The 13,577-nt window shown below is 43.9% G+C and overlaps 2 protein-coding genes across 4 annotated transcripts in view; one reads left to right on the plus strand and one right to left on the minus strand.

Annotated features, from left to right (window-relative positions):
* Positions 1 to 13,577, minus strand: part of CMSS1 (cms1 ribosomal small subunit homolog) — a 372,753-nt gene that overhangs the window by 300,476 nt on the left and 58,700 nt on the right. The window lies entirely within an intron of this gene.
* FILIP1L (filamin A interacting protein 1 like) overlaps positions 1 to 13,577 on the plus strand; it is a 126,140-nt gene that overhangs the window by 60,250 nt on the left and 52,313 nt on the right. The window lies entirely within an intron of this gene.

The following is a 13,577-nucleotide window of genomic DNA, read 5'->3' on the forward strand; positions in this document are numbered from 1 at the left end:
GGAGGGTCTAGCCCATACGCTGTGCAGATGTTCCTGTACACAATGCCAGCCACTTGGTTGTGCCGTTCAGTGTATGCTGTTCCTGCCTGCATCTTACATCCTGCCACTATGTGTTGGACTGTCTCTGAGGCCTCTCTGCACAGTCTGCACCTTGGGTCCTCTCTAGTGTGGTAGACCCCTGCTTCAATGGATCTGGTGCTCAGTGCCTGTTCCTGTGCTGCTATGATCAGTGCCTCAGTGCTGTCTTTTAGTCCAGCCCTTTCCAGCCACTGGTAGGATTTCCCAATGTCAGCCACCTCAGCTATCCGTCGATGGTACATCCCATGCAGGGTCTTGTCTTGCCATGGCCCTTCTTCTGCTTGGTCTTCCTCCCATGTCTGCTGCTGCCTCAGGCATTCTCTCAGCAGCTCATCTTTGGGGGCCATCTTACTGATGTACTCCTGGATGTTCCGGGTTTCATCCAGGACAGTGGCTTTGACGCTCACCAAGCCCCGCCCGCCTTCTTTCCGGCTGGTATACAGTCTCTGGGTGTTGGACTTGGGGTGGAAACCTCCGTGCATTGTGAGGAGCTTCCGGGTTTTCACATCGGCAGCCTCCATGTCCTCCTTTGGCCAGCTCACTATACCGGCAGGGTATCTGATGACCGGCAGGGCGTATCCGTTGATGGCGTGGATCTTGTTCTTCCCACTGAGCTGGCTCTTCAGGACCTGTCTTATCCTTTGGTGATACTTGGATGTTGCTGTCTTTCTTGCCTCCTCATCGTGGTTTCCATGTGACTGTGGGACGCCAAGGTACTTGTAGCTGGTCTGTATGTCTGCTATGTGGCCCGCTGGTAGTTCCACCCCATCAGTCTTGACTACCTTCCCTCTCTTCACTACCATCCGGCCACACTTCTCCAGTCCGAATGACATCCCGATATCCTCACTGTAGATCCGCGTCAGGTGGATTAGCGAGTCGATGTCTCGTTCATTCTTAGCATACAGCTTGATGTCATCCATGTAGAGGAGGTGGCTGATGGTAGTTCCACTCCTGAACCTGTACCCGTATCCAGTCCTTGTGATTATCTGGCTGAGGGGGTTTAAGCCTATGCAGAACAGCAGCGGGGACAGTGCATCACCTTGGTATATGCCGCACTTGATGGCCACTTGTGCAAGCTGCCTTGAGTTGACTTCCAGTGTTGTCTTCCATAGTCCCATTGAGTTCTTGAGGAAGGTCCTTAGTGTCCTGTTGACTTTGTATAGCGCCAGACATTCACAGATCCACGTGTGCGGCATTGAGTCGTAGGCTTTCCTGTAGTCAATCCAGGCTGTGCTCAGATTGGTCTGTCTAGACCTTGAGTCTTGGGCGACTGCTCTATCTATGAGCAACTGGTGTTTTGAGCCTCTGGTGTTGTTCCCAATGCCCTTCTGAGCTGTGCTCATGTACTGGCCCATGTGGTCCTGTAGCTTGGCAGCTATGATGCCTGATAGGACTTTCCATGTTGTGGGGAGGCAGGTTATTGGCCGGTAGTTGGACGGTTCTGTCCCCTTGCAGGGGTCTTTCATGATCAGCACTGTCCTTCCTTGTGTTAGCCAGTTTGGGTGGGAGCCTGCTGCTAGCAGCTGGTTCATCTGTGCTGCTAGGCGTTCATGCACTGCTGTTAGTTTCTTTAGCCAGTAGGTGTGGATCATGTCTGGTCCAGGTGCTGTCCAGCTCTTCATGTTCTTGACCCGCTGCTGGATGTCTTCTACTGTGATGGTGACTGGTTTCTGTTCTGGGAGATTGCTGTGCTCTGTTCTCAGGTCCTGCAGCCACTTTGCACTGGTGTTATGAGTCTTCTTTTTCTCCCATATGTTCTTCCAGTACTGTTCAGTTTCTGCTGCTGGTGGCTCTGCTGTTATTGTGTTGTTGCACTGCAGTTGGGAGTACACCTTGGATGGTTCTTTGGAGAACAGGGCATTTACTTTTTTGGCCTCTGCTTCTCTAGTGTATCTCCTTAGCCTGGTAGCCAGTGCTGTGAGCCTTTGTTTAGCAGTCTCTAGGGCTTCAGATGGAGTCAGGCCCTTGTATTTTTTCAGTAGCCGAGTCTTATCCTTAATCTCTACACCCTTCTGTAGTTCCACCAGCTGACTAACTTCTCTCCGAGTCGCCTTGATCTTATCCTCCAACCTCATTTTCCAGGGTGAGTACATACTGTTGTTCTTCTTGATCGAAATATATATATATATATATATATATATTTCAATTAGCAAAAAAGAGAAGTTTATCACTGTATAGGAAATATTCTATAAGTGCTGTTTACTGTATTGCAGACGAGTAACTAAGATAGGTACAGCCAGAAGTAGGCAGAAGGGGGCAGAAGGAGGAAAATTACAGAATCATAAAAGTAGCAAAGAGTCCTGTGGCACCTTATAGACTAACAGACGTATTGGAGCATGAGCTTTCATGGGTGAATACTCATTTCGTCGGATCCATGTACATGCATCCGCCGAAATGGGTATTCACTCATGAAAGCTCATGCTCCAATACGTCTGTTAGTCTATAAGGTGCCACAGGACTCTTTGCTGCTTTTATAGATCCAGACTAACACGGCTACCCCTCTGATACAGAATCATAGATTATTAGGGTTGGAAGGTACCTCAGGAGATCATCTAGTCCAACCCCCTGCTCAAAGCAGGACCAATCCCCAAATTGCCCCCTCAAGGATTGAATTCACAACTCTGGGTTTAGCAGGCCAGTGCTCAAACCACTAAGTTACTATGAACAAATATTAGCATTTTCTATGGGAAAAAGAAACAGTGCCCAAATCTTTTTACCTACGGGATCACCCAAGAGAAGAGAAGTTTTACATTTTTGTGATTCTTCTGTTGCAATGTCACTGTTAGGAAAAACAGTCACATAAGAGAAATAGAATAATATTATACGGAATATGACTTATGCTATGCCAGTTCAGGGAGCTGATCGACTCTGTTTATCTTTCTGTTAAGTAACAACATAATATCTCTCAGAGAGTAAGTCATTAAGAGCCTACATTTAAAACTTTATTCCACATTAGATTTTTTTAAAAATCTAAAGTTCTACCACTATATTAAACAAATCAATGCATCTTTTAGCATACACTTGGTCCTACACAAAAACAAATCAAATACAAACATATGCGCTATGATTACAAACCAACTTTGTTTATGGACTGTAGTTATCCTTCATCTAAAGAGCATTAAACTTTACATTATTTATTTATATTATTGTAGTCCGAGGAAGGCCAGCCATGAACCAGGACCCCTTTGTGCTAGGCGCTGTACAAACACAGAACAAAAAGATGGTTCCTACCCTAAGGAGCTTACAATCCAATTATAAGACATGAAACTAGAGATGGATACAGACAGATGAGAGAGTACAAGGAAACAATGAGGCAATATTGGTCAGCATGATCAGCAGTGGTCTCAGCACTAACTGTTGTCAAGTTTTTTGTAGGCGTCATGACAAAGGAGAGCTTTAAGGAGGACAATGAATGATGTAGCTTAGTAGACGTTTACAAGAAGCACCTTCCAAGTGTGAGGGGAAGCATGGAAAAAAACACAAAGGTGCCTGTTAAGCAATTTAACAAGCTGGCATCTTGTTGTTGAGGTGACTGGATCACTGACAGCTCAATATGGAATGAGAAGTGTTAGGTACGCTGGAGAATTTGCTGTGAAGCTTATGTTTGATGTGATAAAGATGCGGAGTCAGTGGAAAGGTGCAAAGAGAAAGGGTGACATGATCGAAGCAGCAGACTAGAAAAATGAACATCTGAGCTTGAAGGCTGGAGCCAATGTAAACCAAAAGTGAGATTCTACTGGAACTCCTTTAGTTTGGAAGACGTTATTGTGGGAAATAACATTACGAGGAATAGAACAGAAATTTTATTTATCCATTTAATGAAAAAATGGATAATAGAGCTGAATAAAGTTAACTGGAACTAACTGAGGTATCAAAAAAAGAAAGAAAGAAAGAAAGAAAGAAACACTCAACAACAACATGGCAACCCATTTTGAAAAGAGTGAATGAGAAAAGTGAAATTTCAGGGAACAGAAGATTTGGTGGTTTGTTTGTTTTTTAAGCTCTGAATATGAATTGCTTTAAAGTCACTCCCTTGAGCCCCTGAAAAGTTTTCTGGTATGAAACACTTTACAACTTATTCAAGCATTCAGATCATCCTCTGTATGGTTTTCGTAGCAACAGTCCAGTCTGCACGCAGTGTACCTGAAACTATAAGATTAAAGAAAGCATTCCCAAATACCAATGTATCCTTATTATTGCTGAATTTAAGATGAAAACATCTCTGCTGACTTGTCCTTCAGAAGCTTCCATATAATGGGAGATTAACTAATACCAGGGGCAGCTCCAGGCATCAGTGCAGCAAGTGTGTGCCTAGGGCGGCAAGCGGGGGGGGAGAGGGAGCAGCCTGCCGGTTGCTGTGAGGACAGCTCGCCTGCGGGCTGGTCACGGAGATTCGGCAGCATGCCTGCGGGAGGTCCGCCAGTCCCGTGGCTTCAGCACTAATTTGGCGGCGGGGATGCTGAATGTGCGGCACCATCAGACCTCCCACAGGCATGCCGATGAATCTCCGTGACCAGCGGACAGCCCGCAGGCAAGCCACCGAAAGCCACTTGCCTGCTGTGCTTGGGGCTGCAAAAACCACAAAGCCGCCCCTGACCAATACCCTTTTGAATATAGTCGCTCTCCTCCTACCTCAAGGATATTGGGAAATTTTTGTTGCAGACCTCAGGAGCAAACTAGTATCTGAAGCCTGCAAAAAACATCCCCAAAATCCAAGAGACTCCCTTGAATAGTACGAGCTATGGGCAACGCTCATACAAAAAACTAAGTATGTACTACACACTACGAGATCAAGAAATTCCATAAATACTTTTCCAGACTAGAGAACTGAACCACACAACCAAGACAAATTCCTAAATCATTAACTCATCAAATCGCACAGCATTTCTGAATCCCAAATGGACCAAAGTTTTTCAAGTTGTGTTACATCCCTAGAAATCCACAATTCAAAACAGCTCATCTGGGATGTATTAACCACTGTGTTAGTTCAGCACAGATTTCTTAAACAGATACCAAAATGATCAGTATCCTTAAAATACCGTTAATAGCCATTGTATTGTTATACAGTGATTAGTGTCTGGCCATTTGGATAGTAAGAAGCAGAGCTGCGTTTACTTAGGAGACAAAAAAAGATTTTTTTGGTGACAGTGAATCCTAACAAAAAATATCATTTGAGGAATATATTTTTATATACGCTTATATGCATATACAGTAAGCAGCAGTGATCAGAATCACAACTAACATAACCCAACTACCTTCAGCAGAAACTTTCTGTAATGGTTACACTTTCACTGGCTAAAGCTGCAGGTAGGGGGAGATGGGAAGCCACAATTGAGAAGAAAAAGAAAAAAACAACGTATAATAACAAAACAAAAGATTTGAGTATATTTTAGTCCTGGACTGGCGCTAATCAGTGATCAGTAAAACTTTTGATAGGCCATGGCCCTTAATGAATCTTATAGCATTTGGGATACCAGAAGCAACACACTTAATGACAAATCACTTCAGCCTGGATGCTGGGCTTCACATTCCAAGGTATCTCTGGAGCAGGTGTACTGAATAACAAGCAGGTGACTGGAGGTCTCAGTCATGCATGTGAAGAGTCAGATGGCAGGAGATATAAAACTGTGCTAAGACACTGAAGGGACTTAAGACACCACGAAATACTACCCTGGCCTATCTGTTTGAAGGCCCTGATAGGCGAAACCCTCTGCTGACACTACTTGAAGCCTTGTCTACATGGAAAAGTTGTACTAGTTTAACTTATATTGTGTTTTAAAGTTGTTTCAGTTAAACCAATGCAAGAATGTTCATAGAGGAGTTTATACAGGTATAACTAAATTGCTTCAATTCACTTCTTAGGTTAAGCCAGTGCTACTGTCTCATAAAGACAAATCGTAACAGGGACCAGGATACATGGTGAGGCAGATCTGAAGTTGAAGAGCAGTAGGGAAAACTCTAAACCTGACCTGTTAGGTTAGGGTTAATCTTGTTCTGATTAAACATAGATGTTCGATCAGGGGTGGGCAAACTTTTTGGCTCAAGAGCCACATCAGGGTTGTGCAAGTGTTTGGAGGACCAGGTAGGGAAGGCTGTGCCTCCCAAAACTGCCTATCCAATCCCCCTGCTCCCTGTCCCCTGACCCCTGTCCATACCCCTGCCCCCTGACAGCTCCCCCTGGGACTCACAGCCCCTATCCAACCGTTCTCTGCTCCTCGTCCCCTGACCATCACCTCCAGGGACCCCCCGCCCCTAACTGCCTCCTGGGATCCCACCCCCTTATCCACACACCCCCACTCCCTGTCCTCTGACTGCCCTCCCGAGCCCTATCCACATCCCTGCCCCCTGACAAGCCCCTGGGACCTTCTGCTCCCTTACCCAACCCCCCTGCTCCCGGCCCCCTTACCAGCAGCAGGAGCTCGCAGCCGCGACACCTGGCCAGAGCCAGCTGCGCTCCCTACACTGCCCAACGGGAGCGGTGGGGGAAGGGAAACAGCAGGGGAGGGGGTGGGGGCTAGGCTCCCCGGCCAGGAACTCAGGGGCAGGGCAGGACGGTCGGCCCGCGGGCCGTAGTTTGCCCTTGTCTGTGTTAGATCATCAGTGTTTTCTGCTGGAACACGACTAAACAAAGAGAGATATTCTTTAATGCCCTGTTTACAGGCTTAGAAAACCAGCCAATTCACTAGTCAAATAACATTCAGTTGACTGGTCAACTCACCACCTAAAGACAAAATCTCAGCTATCCCAAATTTTCTTCTTTATGTATCATGTCTTCTAACACCCCTTTTAAATGAGCATTAATTTAGGTTAGGAAGAAGAATGTATATTAAATGTTTTTATATTGCTTTTGGGCAAACTTTGTACTTATTTGTCCTACAGTGCATTTTTCTAAAATTTTCTCAAGGTCATATATACACAATAAGAAACTAAATGCATTACCCGGTAGGGAATGTCTTCTGACTCTGTCAAGAGAAAAGGAATCAGTGGTTAAGTGAAGAGATGCAGTCATTATGTCTTGAGGCTGTGCCTTGAGGAAAAAGGACCTAACTAATTCTCATAAGAACTGGCTTAGAAGTTAGTAGCATCTGCCAAACAGGAGACAAGGAACACTACATCAGGGGTTCTCAAACTGGGGGTTAGGACCCCTCAGGGGGTCGTGCGATTATTAATGGGGGTCACGAGCTGTCAGCCTCCACCCCAAACCCTGCTTTGCATCCAGTATTTATAATGGTGTTAAATATATTTAAAAGTGTTTTTAATTTATAAGGGGGGGGGGTTGCACTCAGAGGCTTGCTATGTGAAAGGGTTCACCATATGAAAGTTTGAGAACCCCTGCACCAGGTAATACAAGAGTTTGGATACCCAATTCTCTCCCTCTGCCAAAGGAATGAAGATCTGAATCTGCTTCTGTCCATGGCCCATAATGAAAGCCAGATGATACAAGAGAATGTTACCTTTAAGAACTTTCCACTGCTTCCCCCCACATATACAATCTATTGGACATCCATGGGGTTCAGACTCTTATTTAGCCATAAAAGCCTCAAAATTTATCTCACTACAGTGCAGAAACTAAAGTGAAGAAAAAGTTAGTCTGAAAACCAGAAAAAAAAAATAATGGTGAGATCTAGTAGTCTATGGAATAAGATGTTAAGGGCAGGAGAAAATCAAATTAAACTGCTTTAATCATTTAAAAGGGATACTATCAAATTATAAAATAAATATATAGCCTGATCTTGCTCCCATTTAAATTAATGGCAAAATTCCCACAGACTTCAACAGAACAAGGTTAGACACGTATTCAGAAATAAAATACAAGGTTATTAGAACAAATATTTGGACATCAGTTCACCTGTTCATCATGTATGTTAGGCAATGAAACTAGACTGGTCAATTTCACTTTGGTTCTCATTCCTGAAATCAACACTGCTTTTTGTTACCTCTGATTTTCCAGCACGTGTGCAAATATCCAATTACACAACCACTGTTCTCCAGAAGAACAAATGGTCTTAAAAGTATTTACAATTTTAATTGAAAAAATTGACAATTTTTCAATTTCTGTGGCTATTTGTTATAATCCAAATTTTGGACCTAAACTACTTGGTAGTATCCTTTTAAAAGTAAAAAAAGAATTATTCAGGCAACACCAACATGAACTAGCTGACTGAGGACCTATTTCAGCCAAGCATTAAAACACATAATAAAACTTAAGTAGATGCTTAAGTCCATCCTATTCAGCAAAACACAAAGCATATGTTTAAATGATTTGCTGAACTGAGGTCCTTTTTTTTTTTATCTTTCATGTGAATCGCAAAGGAAACAGAATCAAAAGCTAGAAAGATCAGGATTATGAAACTGTAGCAAGGAATGGCTGGGTGATGAGGGAGGGGGACAAGAGATTTAATAATGGACAGAAGGGGAAGAATTTAATTAATTTAATTTTAAAGTTAAAACAGGTAACTAACACACATACCCATCATCACCCCAATCACTTTTCTTGCACATTATACATTTCTTCCCCTATCCTTCATGTGCTTGTGCCTTTTTAGCTCTTTAAAGTAGGGACCTTCTCTTCAAGTAAGCTCTTCCACAGAGTGGACACTATCACAGTTTAAATAGTAACATTAATGTAAACAGTAATCAGCCAAAAACAAAATGCATTCGAGAACACACTACAGGGAGCAGTCCTGATCTGGCATAAGACAGGCTAGATGACTTAATAGGGTTTTCTTTTTGTCTCTAATTTCTATGATTCTTTGGTTTTTCTATCCTGCCGTAATACTTGCGAGTGCAACAACAATTTTGAAAACTATGATTAGTCACTAAGGAAACACAGCTTGTTTTCAGGGAGACAGAGAAGCAACATGACCTAAATAATAGGCTTTCCCCTCTCTTATCTAATTCTTTTATGGTAGAGAATGGTGGTCAGACCTTAATGTTCTGCAGTCCTCCCAATGATGCAGTGAGTTTCACTCATAAGGACTGCATCTTTTTATACACTGTGAGTACAAAGCTGGATCAATCACCTTGTAGAATGAAGATCGCTTCACTCTCCCTGCTAAAATCTGAACTGGCACCAATGTAGGAATTTATGTAGATTGCACATTCTTTGGGGGCAGGGACTATCTTTTTGCTCTGTTGATACACTGCCTAGCACAATAGGGTCCTGCTCATGACTGGGGCTCCCACGTGCTACTGGAGTACAAGTAATAAATAACAGTAACACTAAAGTCACTTAGCAACCTTAAAATAGCAAAGGATTAGCATAAAACAAGGTGTTGGGTATTGAAATATCAGTAAACTCTGTAAGGACACAAACCTATAAGAAGCTCCTGGAAGATGATGCATGACTAAAACACTCATTAACGCTAAGAGGACTGTCTCTATACTCAGGACTAACATATATATATGATAACAAGGAGTCCGGTGGCACCTTAAAGACTAACAGATTTATTTGGGCATAAGATTTTTTACCCACGAAAGCTTATGCCCAAATAAATCTGTTAGTCTTTAAGGTGCCACCAGACTCCTTGTTGTTTTTGTGGATACAGACTAATATGGCTACACCCTGATACTTGATACATATATGATAGACAGCGTCTTGCAGGATTGTGCCCTGATACCACAGAAACATGTCAGCATAATCAATCATTTCTGGAGGATGCACATAAGAGTTTTAAAATATAATTTTTTTTAAGTGTTTCCATTGGTTTGCATATAAAATTAATTTAAAAGAACAGGACACTCCAGCATCTTCACTGAAACCAAAAAACCTCAGCTTCAGCAGTGGGGTCTATGGAGTCTTTGAAGTGGCCACAGTTTGGCTTTAACCAACTCTGAGCTACAAAACTGAAGGCTCATGGGCAGCGTACAATGTTAGGTATGTGCATTCGTTATGAAAGAAACACTGCAAATCAGTATAACAACAAAACGATTCATTGACTGATTAGGGGTAAACAAATGAGTACTGACCTGTACAAGGTGCACGGTTGTCATTGAGGGTAGGGCTACATTGTAGCTGAGACTGTGGGTACGTCTACACTGCACGATTATTTCGAATTAGCTTAAACCGATATTACAAAACAGATCTAATAAAATCGGTTTAGCGCGTCCACAGTGGGATCCCGAAATCGATTGTTTGCGTCCATGGTCCAAAGCTACCATCGATTTCAGGAGCGGTGCACTGTGGGTAGCTGTTCCTCAGCTATCCCATAGTTCCCACTTCCGTGTTGAGAGCACAGTGCCTGATGGGGCAGAAAACACTGCCCCGGGTGGTGCTGGGTACAGCCTCACCCCTCCCTTTGTGAAGGCAGCAGACAACCCTTTGGCGCCTTTTTCGCGGAGTGCATTGAGCAAACGCCATAGCACAGCAATCTTTCCCTTTTTTTTTTCACGTGGTGGTGGGGGGAAATAAACTGAGGAGCTGTTCCCTGAACCACGCCAGACACTGTGTTTGAACCTACAGACATTGGGAGCTCAGCCAAGAATGCAAATAATTTTCAGAGACTGCTGTGGACTGTGGGATAGCTGGAGTCCTCAGTACCCCCTCCCTCCCTTCATGAGCGTCCATTTGAGTCTCTGGCTTCCCGTTACGCTTGTCACACAGCGCTGTGTATCCTGGAGTTTTTTATTCAAACGCTTTGGCATTTCGTGTTCTGTAACGGAGCTGGATACAACAGATTTGTCTCCCCATACAGCGATCAGACCTAGTATCTCCCGTACGGTCTATGCTGGAGCTCTTTTTCGATTTCAAACTGCATCGCCAGCCGTGCTGATCAGAGCTCCACGCTGGGCAAGCAGGAAATGTAATTCAAAAGTTCGCGGGGCTTTTCCTGTTTACCTGCCCGCTGCATCCGAGTTCAGATTGCTGTCCAGAGCGGTCAGTGCTGCACTCTGGGATACCGCCCGGAGGCCAATAACGTCGATTTCCGTCCACACGAACCCTAATCCGAGTTATCACTATCGAATTTAGCGCTACTCCTCTCGTTTGGGAGGAGTTCCGAAATCGATTTAAGGAGCCGTTTAACTCGATATTAATGACGACGTCGTGTGAACGGATACAGCGTTAAATCGGTATATCGGCCATTAAACCGATTTAAAGTCGCAGTGTAGACCTGGCCTGTGACTCCCAGCCCAGGTAGGCAGACAAGCGCTAGCTTTGCTCACGCTATTGCACTAAAAATAGCAGTGTGAATATTACAGCATGGGTTAGCCAACAAGTACAAACCCGCTTCACTCCCAGGGTCAGTATGAGGGTGGGCAGCCGGTGTTTCCACTCATGCTGCAATGTCCATGCTACTCTTTTTAGCATGTGAGGTCAGTCAACCCACGCTGCAGTGTAGACATATACTGACTGAGGGTGAATTCCTGGCTCTATTAAAGTCAAAGGGAATTTTGTCACTGAATTCAATAAGGGCAGGATTTCACCCAAAGACTCTGGGCTAGAGGTGTAACAAGCAACAAAGAAGGCTCTTGGGCAACCTATTACACCGAGACTAATTTTTTTAATTAGTGAGTTGAAATTCTTATAACATATTTCCTGACATAAAATTCTTCACTACACCTCTACTCCGATATAACACAGTCCTTGGGAGCCAAAAAATCTCACCGCCTTATAGGTGAGACTGCATTATATCAGGTTCGGGCCGGTACGCCGTGCCGGACTGGACCAGCTTCCCCGGCAGTGATTTAAAGGGCCTGGTGCTCCAGCCACTGCGGGGAGCCCTGGTCCCTTTAAATCACCGCCAGAGCTCCAGCAGTGGGACTCAGGTGGGGATTTAAAGGGCCTGGACTCCTTGCAGCAGCCAGAGCCTCTGGACCTTTAAATCACTGCCCGAGCCCAGCTGCCAGAGCCCCGAGCTCCGGCAGCCGGGCTCAGGCAGTGATTTAAAGGGCCCAGGGCTCCACACGAATTCGGACATAACAGTAAAGCAGTAGGGCTCGGGTGGCACTCTAAAGGGCCAGGGGCTCCCGGCCGCTTTACCACGTTATATCCGAATTCATGTTATTTCAGGTCGCATTCTATTAAGGTAGAGGTGTATTTCAACTTAGTACTTGGAATAGTCATCTATCCCCGCCATTATTAAACTGTGACATTATAGAAGAAGCAAGTGGAAACAGGTAATTACATACTTGGCAGATGCACTGTGGCAAAGCTGCTTTGCAACAGGCTACAGAGGTGAACATTTTTATTGCAGAGCAGGATTAATTAGGAACACTACGAGGTCATACTTTGGCCATCCCTGCTGTAAACACGGATTTATAAACAGGGGGATTTGCATCTCCCTCCATACCCCCACACAGCCAGGAGAATGTCACAAGCTTACAATAAGCACTATCTGGGCTTTGTTCCTTAACAGCAGGGTGTTCCTGTGGCAGCATCAAAACAGAGCCAGATTGGGAAGGATGGTCCTTTTGTTTTATAGGAATGCTGGGACCGTTCTGCTCCTCAAAGTTTTGCACACACAATTCTAACAGACCATATTATGTGGAAGGGCACTTGGAACTCAGGTAAACTTAACATGGAGTTAGGATCAATCAATGGAGAGCAGGCATGAAGTATGGAGAGTGCGACATGGAAGAAAACAGAATGGGGAAGGACGAGGGAAAGAAATCCTTACATTTCCTATCTTAAAATGTTATGTAGTGCTGCTATGCTCTGTTAAACAGATGCCGAGACCCACACTAAGGAGGTGACTTTTCAGTGGAAAGTGAAGTGAGCTACAGCACCTCAATGTGGTATTGTGACGGATAATTAACATTTGTAAAGCACTCCGATGAAAGGTACTTATACGAGTGTAAAATATTATTTCCTGGTCAAACATATGTTAGCTAAGGGATCTGAACGCCAATTTCAGCCAATGGACAGTTATCTACACATAGTGCTAAATAAATTATGTTGTTCTGTCCTTAGGACTAGCAAACCATAACAAGGCTCGAACACTTTTCTCTCTCACCAACAAAATACAAGATATTACCTCACTCACTTTGTCTCTCTCATAATAAGGCATATCAGTCTCCCAGATACAGGTTGGGAGGGATTTATATATGGAGAATTATAATGCCAACTAGGTTTGAAAGATGTACAGGTCTGATCCCTTCTCAAGCAATACATACACACGTATGTATACACTCATTACACCCATACATACCCACATACCCACACACACACACACACACACACACACGACAGAATTTGGAATATGTTCCGCTGCAGCAGTGGTACAAAGAGATCCACTGAAATTTCTGAGTAAAGCATGAACGTCTTTTAATGGACAGAAGTTTCACCTCATATGTTTATTATGCTTACAGTGTCTTTTCCATAAAATACGTATTTTTGGTATTTATTTGTTCTAGCACCTGGAAATGATATCCCTATCTAAACACAAGTACTGTCCATCACATTGGCCTTCTTATTTGCATTTAAATAAAAATGTTCTATTCTGAGCTTTTTAACAGATTCAAGTAAACACACACACCAACTCATCTGAAGACTAAAATTT

This window comes from Chelonoidis abingdonii, chromosome 1, assembly GCF_003597395.2.
Source record: "Chelonoidis abingdonii isolate Lonesome George chromosome 1, CheloAbing_2.0, whole genome shotgun sequence".
Taxonomy (NCBI): domain Eukaryota; kingdom Metazoa; phylum Chordata; order Testudines; family Testudinidae; genus Chelonoidis; species Chelonoidis abingdonii.